At 39.0% G+C, this 14,538-nt stretch overlaps 1 protein-coding gene across 1 annotated transcript in view; it reads left to right on the top strand.

The window, feature by feature from the left end:
* LOC135201833 (transcription factor SUM-1-like) overlaps window positions 1-14,538 on the top strand; it is a 232,101-nt gene that overhangs the window by 47,893 nt on the left and 169,670 nt on the right. The window lies entirely within an intron of this gene.

Genomic DNA, 14,538 nt, shown 5'->3' with positions numbered 1-14,538 from the left:
CCTTCCCACTTTGCATTCTTTTTCCCCTTTTTTCTTTCTGAAAAGAGCCTTGCCACACTTATGGGAACTCCTACACGAAATAGAACCAGGAGAATGCAGCTGCTGTAATGCAACGTTTCATACAAAAAATTAAAGTATTCTCTATTATGGAAGGCCTTCATAGATAGCTGGGGAGTATATCCTCCCAGGAATCCTCAACCCTTAGCTATAGGCGCTTTGCTACTTTAGAACAGATATGACTAAGCAATATTGCTTTCTATACCCTAGTGGCAGTCAGTCATAGTATTGTGAGTTATTGATTGTCATCTGCATGAGGAGGGTGAAAATGGGTCCGAAGAAAGTGGCACGCGCTGGCACGAGGAAAGTGTGATAAAATGATCAGCATCACTAAAAAGCTTTTGTAAGCAATTTTAAGGTATTCTGGTCCTGTATAGTAGAAGTCTCTAAAAGAGGGAGTAAGAAGCCAAGACATTGCGTTTGTGGGGTGGCAAAAGTGATAGAGCGAAATGAAACAAATATCGATAAAAAGCGAGAGAGAGCCTGCACAACGATAGAAAACTGGTGAGCTTGTCAGGAAGGCCTGTAGATGCCAATTTTGCTAGTTAGAGGATGAATGAGGGAGGAACTGCCGTCGCGTTTTAGTTGAAACCACCCCATGTCAGGGAAACGGTTTTGTGGCTACACAAAAATCAACGGAGGAGGGAAGTTGAATTAATTAGGAATCCCAAACGGATTTAAACTAAATAAACGTATAGGTGTATACAGAAACACGAGTGTTTACTCTTCTGAACACAGATTGTGCACCCATTCAATTTCGATGGCTAATTAGAAATTCGGTTGAGGAAGACAAATAAAAACCCAGATTAAACACTCGTTTATTTACACGGGGTTTCAGCTACAATTGCAAGCCTGTTTGTGCACTTTTTTTTTTTTTTTTTTTGCTATGAACGACGCCTAAGGCTTATTTATTCAAATAGCAAATTTACATTCTCAGGACTTAATACTGTATGTATATATACACATACAGGGGTGGATGACTATAGGATATATTATGATATGTAGATACGTATATATACTATAATATATTATATATATTATATATATATATATATATATATTATATATATATATATATATATATATATAAATATATAGATTTCAAGATGATATAATAAAGACACGAAAACATTATTTTGATATCATTTATATCAAGAGAAGCGAATGATAAATTGTACATTATACCCCCATGGAGGGGTAGCGCCTTACGCGGTGCACTGTAAGCATCCCTTAAGGTTTTTCTGCAAGGTTTCGTCGTCCTCTATCTGAAACCCTTTTCATTTCCTTCACTATACTTCTGTTCTATTGTTTCAAAGTGCAACTGCTGTGAGGTTTTCCTCTTGTTACGCCTTCCAAGACCTTATTACTCTCAAATTTTCCTTTCATTGCTGAATGACTTCATAGGTCTCAGCGTTGAGCCTTTGGCCTAAATTTTACATTCCTTTCCAGTCTACATAATACCTGAAAATAGGAAGGAAATTAAAGGAGAAGCAAATAGACAAAAAATATAAAAGAAAAAGATTTGGATATGTGGGTGGGTAGACGGCAGACCGAACTTGTCTCTAGTGGTAAAGATGGTCCGGGTCGCATATTTCCCAAGTCTGGAAGAGTTTAGGGATGGGAAAATTAGGACCAATCAAAGCGCGTGGAGCTGATCCATGACGTCACAAGCGCCACGCCTTTTAGCTCCCTCCTCAGTCCTATATCCATTACTGCTGCCAGACACGATGCCGAAGAAATACTTCTTCTCAATTTCACAGTTTACGGCTTGTTTGAGTTATACATTTCAGTCAGATATATCTAAACATAATGCAGCACTAATTTAAACAACAATATATTCTTCAAATGAGATACACCGTGAAATATATTATACGTTATAGTCTTCTCCCTCTTGGATAATATTTTCACATCGCAAATTTCTAAATTAGTACTTGAAAATGCATGTTTAAAGCCATTTATAAAGAGTTGCGATAACTCATGGGATGAATTAAATAATATACAAGATGGTAAAAATGATGGTATCTGACCTGTTTTTTAGGGGAAAATAGAGAGCGGGAGTAGGCTTACACAACGGATTTCTATGGATATAGTATGCTATTTCGTTGTAAAGCACATTACGGGGCCTTGCATGAAAGCAATTTACTGGTCATTACTAGGCCATGAACAGGAATCAGGACTGATATAGTTCCTACTATTTACAGGGACAGAGTATCATTAAATTATTTCAAGAGCTAAAGTGCCCTAAAGGAAACCTAAGGGAACCTACGGTATTGTTTCTTTTGGTGATCTAAGTTAGCATACTGTAACGAAATATAGTTACGTGACAAACTCATCCTGTCAGTAGCTAATCTGAATAACGGTTGTTTTTCAAGGTGTACTTGATAAGTTGCAGTAAAAAAAAAAAATTTCCTTTTTGAGGTGGATTCCGTTTTCATAAAACCTTCAGATGTCCTTACCTGAATGGTCCATGCCATTCATTGTGTACATTTAGATGTATAAAAGGTTTTTATTGAAAATTTGTTGTTTTTTGATTTTTTTTTACTTTTCATACATTGTGTACAAACAAAATAAACAGTGATAATATTGAATATTTTTAGCAAGCCCTTACTGATTTTTGCTTAAAATTCATTGTGTACAAAGAAAAGACTGATTTATTTAATTTATTTAATATTCATAGCAAACCGTTCGTACTTGTCATTCATTGTGTGCAAAAAATCAAAATGAGTATTTCATTATTTATGTAAATAATTTTAGTAATTATAGGAGCACAGCAATACTACCTATTTACGGAGGTACAGTAGACGTTTTACTAAGCTGAACTAGAGCAGAATTGATGCATAAATCTATTAGAACTGCGATATGCTGTAAAATAAATATGGATGACACTTTTTTTTAACTCTTTCAACAGAAAAATATTAGGCAAATATTCAACATGTATTAATTATAAAGTCAGGGATAATGGTAGTATATGAGTATTCTACTATTTTCATCCAAGCTCAAACTCAATGACCAAAATGTATGCCTTGAATTAAGTGCATCAATTTTTTTTTCTTTACATATAGATTTTTGGCATTATGCCAAGCACTGGGGCAACTAGGGCCAGGCCATTCAGGGCGGTGAAACGGAAATTGACAGTAAGAGGTTTTGTTAAAGGTGTTACAGGAGGAAAACCTCAAAGAAGTTGCACTATGAAGCAATCGTTAGGAGAGGGTTAGCAATAAGATGGAAGAAAAAGAATATGAACGGAGGTAACACTAAAATGAATGAAGGTAGTTGCAGCTAGGCGCCGAAGGGACACTGCAAAGAACCTTAAGAAATGCCTACATTGCACCGAATGAGGTGAACTGACGGCACTATCACCCTACGGGGTGCATAAATTTGTCATCAAAACTTTATTCTCCACATTTCTTTTAAGTATAAGACAATCATTATTTTAGTTCTGTACATAATACCGTTTTATAGCCTGAAACAACAGGTAGTAACGCCTAAAAAACGTTCCTGCTCCATGCTATTAAAATCGTCACTTTCAAAGTCCAGGATTCTTGATGGGAGTCGAAGTGCCGCGAAGTTCTTGGCCCCTGACTGTAGTCTGTAGTGCTAATTACAGGTCATATACTATCAATTTTACCATCTTGTATATTGTTTGATTCATCCCATGTGTTATCGAAACTCTATACACATTTTGTTTTCAAGTATATAATTTAGCAACTTGCAATGAAAATATTATTTATGTAGTAAATATCGACTTTGCGAGCAGGAATTAAGAGGCCCTGAGCACTATTACCAAGTGGGAGAAGCCAATAACGCATAATATATTTCACGGTGTATCTCATTTGAAAAATATATTGTTTGTTGAATTAGTGTTGCATTATTTTTAGATATATCCGACTAAAATGTATAGGTCATACAAGCCGTAAATTGTGAAATGGGAAAGTTTTTTTCTTCGGCATTGTGACTGGCAGTAATTGCTATGAGACCGAGTGTAGCTGAAAGGCGTGGCTTGTGACGTCATGGATCAGCTCTACGCGCTTTGATTAGTCCTAATTTTCCCCATCCCTTAACTCTTCCAGACTTGGGAAAAAATGCGTCCGGTCGTGGCGGGGGGTAGTTGCTAGGGGCGGGGGGGGGGGGGGGTGGGGGGGGGGGGGGGTGATTAGAAGGGGGTTCGTTGATGTAGGTAGGAGGACAGGGGGCTGTGTGTGGGGGGGGGTGGGGGGGAAACGCATATCTGCTCAACGAAAAGAGCAATAACGCTAAGGCAGATAAACATCAAAATCTGATCAGCAGATCAAGACCGGTTGTTAGAAGGATTAGCTGATCGATTGAAGGATTCTGAGGGGATAAAACCTCTCTTGTTTTCTATTTCTTTTTTTATTTTATTGTTTTTCCCCATTCGAATGTTGTTACGGACTTCGATTCTCTTTTGATGTCATTTGGTTGATTGTCAGTTGTTTTGATTTTTTCTTCTTTTTCAATGAATGTTAGGGGGGGGTTTATTGTTTCGTCTTCAAGGTCTTAAGCCGCGTAATGTTGTCGCAGTGATGATGCTGTGGGTTAGAAGTTCAAGTACACAAGTGTTAGGGTTTCTTTAAACGATGCCAAGCAAGAGCACTTATTCCATGTCAATTTTTACCATTTCTGTGCTGGTAGTTTGGATCTTTGACTAATCATTTGTTTTACACGACATGAAAATCTGTGATGAATAATTCAGTGTTGATAATGAAAAAGGCTGGTTTTAATTAGTCAACTGGAACTTCAAAAGCGAAGATACAATGCATTGCTATAGCTGGTTCACTTTAAGGTAGATTCTTGGATGAACCCTATGCTTACGAGACGTTTGTTTGGCGGCCGCTGATTGGCTGGTAACGGGAGGTATAGGCAGCTCCCAGGTAATCAGCGTCCGCCAAACAAATGTCTCGCAGGCATAGGGCTCAACCCAAGAATCTACCTTAAGCGAACTAGCTAATACTAGTCTCCGTGCATTTCAATACATTTCTGTCTGTTTACTAATTCATTAATCTAATATTTCTTTTTTAATAAGCGAGATCCCTTCGTTCTGCATTTCCCTCTACCTCCTCTGACTTCTTCCTATTGAACACCCTATTCTTTGGAAGCTTGAATTTCTGGTCTGTGCCCCCTGTGGGCTTCATCTTTTGAATAATAATAGTTAAATGTGGGCCGGAGAATTCGTGATGTCCGAGAGGGAAACTTATAAAGTAATCATAAAGCAATTTGGAAAATTCTTGCGTCACGTTACTCCATTATATTTGTTGTAAGCAGGCTAGTCAAGACGTTATATACGCGAGGAAATCACATACTCCAAATACCAGCCTACGGTCTAAATGGTATCATGCTTTATCTTTTCATATTCAAGAATGTAATGTCTTATTTAATCATACATCGACGAGTATATAATGACACTATGGGCACTGCTGAAGGTTTGTTGCAACATACCCTCGCAACATACCCTCAATACCCTCGCAACATACCCTCAGGAGGTACAGTGAGGGGAACGAAAGGGGTTGCAGGTAGGGGCCGAAGGGACGTTACAAAGAACCTCATGTAATGCCTACGGTGCTCCGTATGAGGTGCAGTGACGGCACCAACCCCTTATGGGTTCGTAGTCTAACTGGGAGCTTCTTTATTTTTTCGAACCTTTTTACTCTTCCTTTCTCTTTCAGCGAGGAATGACCTCATAGGTCCCCTTTCATAGATTTCCGCCATGTTGGGAGGAATATGAGACTGTGCGTTCTACTCAATTGTGTCATTTCTTATCGGGAACCTTCTATTTTAGGAATGACAAAAATGTAAGCTTCATAATGATTTTCCTTTTATAATTTTTCTTTAACGTATGCGTTAATTATCACTTCCGAGAAGTTTCGTGTTCTCACGTCTAAGGCCCCGTCCACACGGCCGTGCTTTGCTCGACGAACTTTGTTCGATGTGACGTCAGAAGAGGAGAAACCGCAGCAAAGTTCTGACTTTTCTCGCTGTTTCTCCGCTTCTGACGTCACATCGGACAAAGTTTGTCGACCAAAGTTCTTTAGCCCGATAAGCTTATCTGTCCATAGCCGATGCAGATAAGACGTTTGACTTGCTTCTGACCCTGGGGGATTTTGGTTTGGTTTATTTCTCTTAAGCTCTTTCCCTTCTGGTTCACCGTTTTCAGGATTGTCCTTGAAGGTGCCTCCTTAGACGAGTGGGTTGCGTACTCGCCTATCAATCTGGTAGCCCGAGTTCGCTCCCCGGCTACTGTCAATACGCAACCATAGGAATTTATTTCTGGTGATTAGAAATTTTGTCTCGATATAATGTTGTTCGGTATCCCACAATAAGCTGTAGGTCAACCGTTGCTAAAGTAAACCACTAAATCAAATTTAATCCTTCGGGCCAGCCCTTGGAGAGATGTAAATCAGCTCAATTGTCTGATCAAACTAAGATATACTTGACTTTTATCTTCAGTTATATTACCTTCTTTACATATGAAAATAATTGAAAATAACTTGTTTATTAACTTGTTTATTTTTTGGTTGCTTTATCAATCTGGAATTAAAGGTGGTTTTAAAAATGCCTATCAATTAACGCCAGTCTAAAACTTTAGGAAAAGCTCCCGTATGTATCCTCTGCTTCAAGTAGGCGAATAGTATTACAGAAATATATATGGTGTAATTTGGATAAAAATTTCACAATATATGTTTTTATTAATTTTCTGTGAAAGAGAACTATTGAGATGGCTTTGTCTGACCGTCCGCACTTTTCCTGTTCGCACTCATATCTCAAAAACTACTGAGAACAGAGGTCTGCAAATTGGTATCTTGATCATCCACCCTCCAGTCAGCAAACATGCCAAATTGCAGCCCTCTAGCCTGGGTAGTTTTTGTTGTATATTCAAGCTTAAAGTTAGCCATGTTCGTGCGTCTGGCATTGCTGTTGATGCCAACAACTCAGGTCACCACTGGGCAGTGGCTGAGGGTTTCATACAGAAAAATCGATTGTGCCGAAGAAACTTCAACGCATTTTTTACTAGTTTGTTTTGATTCCGGCATATGTAGCCTATATATTACATATGTATATAGTACGTTGTTTCAGTAGTTATACTGTGGCTACAAAAGGTTGAGACTCGAGGGTGATTAGCACTGCTGCCATATTTTCTTAAACCCGTTCAGACTTTTCAGAAAAAAGGGTAATAATTTGGTAGATCTGGCAGATTTTTTGAGCGGCGCTGCCATTTCCTCGTGCGTAGGTTAAGAGAAGTGACCACGGGGCGTATGAATAATCGGATTTTCTGCACCTCCCTCCATTCGTCGGTACGAAAGCAAAACGTGAGGATGAAAACATTACTCTTGGACCTCGCTGTACATTTTTCTAATTGCTCAATACAAAATTAATTAGGGGTTATATATATATATATATATATATATATATATATATATATATATATATATTTAGTGTAAATAAGTAATGCGTTAACATATGGATGCATAGCTACACATGGCAGTACACTACTTTAAAACGAAGTCATTTGTGATAAAAATAATAGCTGGGGACATTACTATAGTATTTGGCCACTCTCAGGAGTTAACCCTCGAGGAGTTAATCCAGAAAATGTACCTTTTTGGACTAGGATTAAATACCTCCTTTGGCAAGATGGAAACGTGTCAACGCCGCTAATTGTAGGAAGGTCTCAACCTTTTGTTGCTAGAGTATAGACATTTTTATTATCGTCTTAATTCACCGTCGTCATCATCATCATCACCTCCAACGCGTACTTCGTCAACCACAAAACTTCACTTACCCTCTTCATTATTAGCCCTGAATTTTTTTTTTTTTTTTTCTTTTAGTCATATTTTTTCGTCGTTGCTACTGGTGCCGATTACAGAAGTTTTTCCTATTCAGAGTTATTTTAATCGTTTGCGTTCTTTGGAGAGCATTTAGCATCAATTTAATAACAATTCTGCGAGGAGCTGTTTTGCTCTCACGGAGTTTCATATTACAAGGCAAAATAGATTGACTATGTTGCACCATTTCGAGGTCTGCTGAAGGATCAAGGAACTATTCAAACTTGGTACGTTCGTTTTGACGAGTCAACAGACGAAAGCATAAGTAATGATAATGAAATCAAAGTGGATACGGATGAAAACTTTGTAAAAAGAATATTATTATTATTATTATTATTATTATTATTATTATTATTATTATTATTATTATTATTATTATTATTATTATTTCAGTAGGTGAAACCTATTTACATGAAACAAACCCCCAGTGGCCATTGACTTGAAATAAAATTATTTTAAAACTGGGAATAACTAGAAAACCAAAAAAAATAAAAAAAATAGACAACTCCCCTGCGAACCCCCCCCCCCCACCCCCCCCCCCCCCAAAAAAAACAAAAAAAAAAAATAAAAAATGAGAAAATGGAATTTTTGGCAAAACACAGAACAGACAGACAGACAGACAGGCAGACAGACAGATGATCCTTCGGGCCACCAAGAAAACGGTGTTCGTTTTCAGCGAGAAAAAGGTCATTTGGGATTCCTGCATACGAAACACAAACCGCCCTACCAAGTGGGGGGCTCTGCTCGCTGAGGACCGCCAAGTAATGTTTAAACCACTACCAGATGTCCTTGCAACGAAATGTGGCATTGTAGGTACTAGAGACACGCCGTCGGCATGAACTACGGCAGCTTTGAGTGTTCATGGTCAGTGTCAGGAGACGAAGGGGGTTGCTGGTTCCTACACCACCGCCAATTCAAGATGGGTTGCCTACACGCTGGTGGAAGAAAGAGAAAATGAAGAACGAAGGCAGTGGAAACGGAAAGAAGGAATAGATGATGGGTTGATAGTGGGCATGGAAATAATATTGAAGCCCAGGCAGGTAAAGGATGCCCTTTAAGGCACTGCTCGACTAGTAAACACTGTTGCCATTACCCGTTCCATTATACTGACCGGCCAAGTACGTAGCCAAAACGATACTATTGGTAACACTGCTTTAGAAGCTAGAGAAACTAAGAATAGCTGGAAGTGCCCGACGGGCACATGCCCACTAGTGTGGACAGGCCATAAGGAAGGATGTCATTCTGTGGAAGAATGCGCCCTTCAGGAGACCGTTCTCTGCTCTGACGTTCTTGGTTGTCCAGTGTGGAGTTAGGTAAGATAGTTTAAATGACCAAATTGTAGGAGGATAGTGTCCGAGATGATTTTGTGGATATGAACTTGGAGCCAACATTCTGGAGAAAAATATTTATTCCAAGCTGGATACCTCCGTAGGGGGGTAGTGCAGTCAGTGGACCTCATGCGGCGCACTGTAGGCATTACTTAATGTTCTTTGCAGCGTGCCCTCGGCCCCTAGCTGCAATCCTTTTACTGTACCTCCATTCATATTTTCTTTCTTCCATCTTATTTTCCACCCTTCAAACCGTTTACTGTCAATTTCCATTTCAGCGCTGAATGACCTCATAGGTCCCAGCGCTTGGCCTTTGTCCTAAATCCTATATTCAACACAACTCAACCCATACTTTACAGAGGGGATTTTACGAAAATGCCTCTTCATGGTCTGGAGGACATGATTTCCATATACACTCCGATATAATTGGGAAAAATGATCACTCAGGAAATTTTTCTATGAATTAAGGATACGACAACGGTTGTTACTGACAGAACTCAACTTGCAAGTGAAAATATTCTCTGATGGATGCATCTTTACGATTGTACCTACTGCCTTCATTTGGGAGCGATTGCAGTTCATGAAAAGTTGCTTTTCTAGAAATGATAAACTGTGATTGAGAGAACGTGTTCTCCGAAAGTATTTAAAAAAAAATAAGATGCCGTCTGTTATAATGCTATAATTCACGAGAGACAATGAGTTTCATTATCCCAGGGCCTGGAGATTAAAGATATGATGAATGATATATTTTATCTATATGACCTTGGTTCCATCTTCATATCGGATCCGCAGAATTGAGCTTAAGTTTCGAATTTTATTGTCAACTGCTAACTATTTTTCCATACGGTTGTCTAGACCAGGATTAATCATTATCTAGACTTAACAGCAACCGTTTCCTTCGTCTCTTTTAATCTATTCTTCCTCGTGATTGGCTGAAATAACTAATGCAGTGTGCTCGAAAAAGAGGAATTACAGTTATTCATTTTATTATGAACGTTTTGAGACTAATGATTACGTTGTGTACTTTGTCATCGTCGTCCTTCAATACGTCGACTTAGTTTCAAGCTGAGAATGAAGTTTGGCGTAAGTTGCTGTCTGGGTATAGAATGCGATCGACTTTCCGGTGAGCGAGGCGATACCAAAGAAGTATTTAAGTCAGGGATCGAGAGAAATTGGAGTAATGTAGAATTGAAACGAATACTGGCTACAGCCACTTGTACTATACTCGTTTTTTTTTCCATCTGTCTACTCGCCAGTGGTGTTTGCGTATGGTAACACTGCGTCCCGCCCGGCTTTAGATAGTTACATTCAGCTTACATTCAACAATTATAATAATACCCTATTTCGAATATTAACAGTAATTTCGCATAACAGTAAATTATTAAACACTTTTAAGTTGCAAATGTACACCCAGATATCCTTTTATTTACCTAAAACTTACACATAGCGTAACTATTTAAAACCCGGGACGCAGTGTTACCATGCTCAATGGAATGGCCGAGAATCGAACCCGCGACCACCGAGGTGGGACGCTAATACCATACCAACCACGCCGCTGAGGCGCTGCCGAAGTGTAGTTTGGTAGTGCCTTTAGATTAAGTCTGTTAAATGCCAGCCGAGGCCATTTCGTAAAGGTGGCCTTTTAGTCTGCTAAGATATCCCCTTCATTCAACTTGATATTGCGTTGAGTTGAATATATAGTATTTAGGTCAAAGGCCAAGCACTGGACCTATGAGGTCGTTCAGCGCTGAAATGGAAATTGACAGTAAAAGGTCTGAATCAAGTGTTAGGAAAGGGTGGAAAGTAAGATAGAGAATATGAAAGGGGTGGTCCGGTACAGTAAAAGGAACTAAAGTGGTTGCAAGCTAGGGACCGAAGGCACGCTGCAAAGAACCTGAAGTGTCAACTTGATGTTGCGACTAGTAATTATTTCGAACTCCGGATGTACTATTGGAACCCCTTACAATTGATGCGTCAACATTTTCCAGTAATCGTTTGCCAACGAAAGCGTCAGTATTTTTATCGTTTTCAATGTTGGGATACGAACTCATTGGCTGTCATTTCGGGGTGGCAAAAAGTGGGACTGGTTCCCTGTATTTTCATTAAAAAGGAGAGAAATCTAAGGCCCCGTCCACACGGCCGAGCTTTGCTCGACTAACTTTGTTCGATGTGACGTCAGAAGCGGAGAAACCGCGGCAAAGTTCTGACTTTTCTCGCTGTTTCTCCGCTTCTGACGTCACATCGGACAAAGTTCGTCGCCAAAAGCTCGACCGTGTGGACGGGGCCTTAGTAACCATTGTTATAATATTCTGAAGAGAAAATATTTTTATTTCGGTTAAAGCGCCTCTTCCTTCGGCGACTCGAAATGAGCTCTTGTCCTAATTACTCCACAGAACATGACGAGCTTCTTGTTTATTATTATTCATTTTATTTTATTTCGTTTCAGAGGACTGGTTCTGATAGCACAGTGTGGCTTTTCAGGTTGCTGTCCTTTGCGAATAAAAACAGCTTATTATTTGTGAAGGATTATCTTTTTTAAAAGACGTTTGCAGCATTTCCTGTTGGCCATTTCTAAGGGCAACGCCCTTTGGTCTAGACGTCACAGGTGCACCGTGCTTGATAACCTCCATTATTACGAGAGGGTCAGTTGCATTATATAAACGCACGGTACTGAAGAAGAGTGTAGTTGTTATTTTGAAATGGCCCCTGGCGATGGGGTCTTCCCCGAGAAACAAACATATTTAACGCCAGGTCGAATGGGGAAGAAGAATAAGTAAATCACTTTTAATTAGCCGTCTTAGAAATTCTTAACGACGTAAAGAAAGATTGGTTTAATTGGCGCCTTTGAAAATGTGCTAATGATACTTGATTTCTTGGCACCCATTTGGATTGTTATGTTGAATTACATCCGGTTGAAGGCAGATGGTAAACATCCACCCCCTCTTTCCAAGTATGCCATGTATATATATATATATATATATATATATATATATATATATATATATATATATATATATATATATATATACATATATACGTATATACACACATACACACACACACACACACACACATATATATATATATATATAATATGATGAAATATGGCATAGTCAGCCAAACTGGGCACCTTGCTTGAAAAGTACAAGATTCAGTTCACGTTTGCTAGGTCCATGGATTGCTTATCGCCTACCGTCCACTAGTCTACCCCAACTTCATAAAGATGCCAGCGTCTTTTAAGGTTACAAGAAAGGGGTCATTTGGCCATTATTTTCTTGCTTTTTTTTTTAAGTCGATTTCCTAATATATATTGGGCTGGTATTGTAGGAACCAATTAGAACGTTTTACTCATTTACAAGAATTATATAATATGTGTGTATGTGCGTGTGTGTGGAGACTTACTTGAAGGCAGCTTTAATTCATTGTTAGAATCCTGAGTTATTATTGGTTTGCAGTTGCGGAGATATATGCTATCGGCGATAGTGAATAATAACGACTTATCTGAAGAGTAATTACTACTAAATGTGCAGCCGCGATATTCCCGAATTGTGTGTTTTATAGATCTGCTGAATAAAAACGGCTTCAGTAATCTTGGATAATATTCAATGATTGTTTGTAACCAGGTTATAACTTAACGTTGTGACTCTTACCTTTTTATTTTTCGTTGTTGAGTCAGTATTCGGGTATGCTGTCTTACAGAACATACAGAAATCATGTCAAGTCAACTTGGATGTGGTACGTACCATACCATATGTTATATATTTTTTTTTTCAGGGTATATAAGATTTTTTCCATTTTTTGCTCTCCAGCTTTTTGTCCCTGAAGGAGAGATCATACAGATAAGGAGATAGGAAAGTCTAATTACTCTCGAGATATGTCCCCTGCAAGGGTGCCTGACGTAGATGGAAAGAGAGAAAGGGGTGAGATATAGAGGGGAAATAGTTAGAGAAATATGATGAAGGTTTGGGATACGAAGCATGGATAAGGAAGCAGTTATATACAATTACATATATTGAGAAGAACATTGGGTTGATTATTATCATTATTCTTATTCATATGGAACATGCCACACTGACTTTGTAATTCAAGTGTCCAAAGAATATGGTGTTCATTAGAAAGAAGTAAAAGGAGGTAAATGGAAATACAGAAATTAGCCGTTAATAATTATCAATTTTTTTTTTAGTTAAACGGGCTTTAAGGTCAATGACCTATGTCGAAGATCTTGCGTCTCCAAGAAACATTTAGAAGCCACAAAACAGTTTGTCTTAGTTTTTCTTGGAAGCCGAGAGAAGACACTTGGATAAATTTAGAAAATAGAATAGGTAACACTTTGAATGCAGCCACGTCTTCTGTTTTAGTTCTTGGGGCAACCAATGAATCGATAGACAAATATCAAACTGCATTTTATAAATAACCATGTAAAAAAAACCCGCTTTCATTTTAGAAACGATCTGAATTTCAAAGCCTAACCCTTCAATTCTATGGCATTTCGTTCTCTTTTGTTCATTAGAGGAGAGGAAAGAAAGAAGTTGAGAGAGAGAGAGAGAGAGAATTATTCTAATAGAAAGAGTTGAGAGTGGCTCAGCTGAACATTTTACACTTAGTCTTCAGAGAGAGAGAGAGAAAGAGAGAGAGAGAGAGGGAGAGACAGGGAGGACGGGAGTGATAGACAAGAATGCACGAAAAAAAATACACTATCATTAGCTTACTAAGTTGTATTAATTAGAAACTCAAAGAGTGAATGATCTGATGCCTTTGCGCCTGAGAAATGACTCGGTCGAAAGATCCAATTACCGCCCATTTACACGCATGAACAGGAGAAGGATATGTGCTACTGTGAGGTTTCAAGACCGGCGACTCCCGCCCCCCCCACCCCCCCCCCCCCCCCCTCCCCCGCCATCCCTCCTCTCTCTCTCTCTCTCTCTCTCTCTCTCTCTCTCTCTTTGTGAAAGTAGGAGTCGCAGAATATTTAGCTGATCCACCCTCAACCCTTTCATTTAGAATATCTCTCTCTCTCTCTCTCTCTCTCTCTCTCTGCAAAGTTTAGGAAACGGAAAATGTTCGACTGATCCACCTCAACTCTTTGTTTTTTAATAACTCTCTCTCTCTCTCTCTCTCTCTCTCTCTCTCTCTCTCTCTCTCTCTCTCTCTCCGAAGTTTAAGAAGCGTTAAATTTTCAGCTGATCCGCCCCAACCCAATCTTTTGGAGTAATTCTACTTCTCTCTCTCTCTCTCTCTCTCTCTCTCTCTCTATCTCTCGTTCAGGAAGCGTAAAATTTTTAGCTGATCCACCCTCAAGCTTTCCGTTAAGAATA

The sequence above is a fragment of the Macrobrachium nipponense genome, chromosome 28 (assembly GCF_015104395.2).
Source record: "Macrobrachium nipponense isolate FS-2020 chromosome 28, ASM1510439v2, whole genome shotgun sequence".
NCBI lineage: Eukaryota > Metazoa > Arthropoda > Malacostraca > Decapoda > Palaemonidae > Macrobrachium > Macrobrachium nipponense.
Note: the sequence above shows the minus strand (reverse complement) of the source record. Positions and strands in the feature narration are given on the sequence as shown.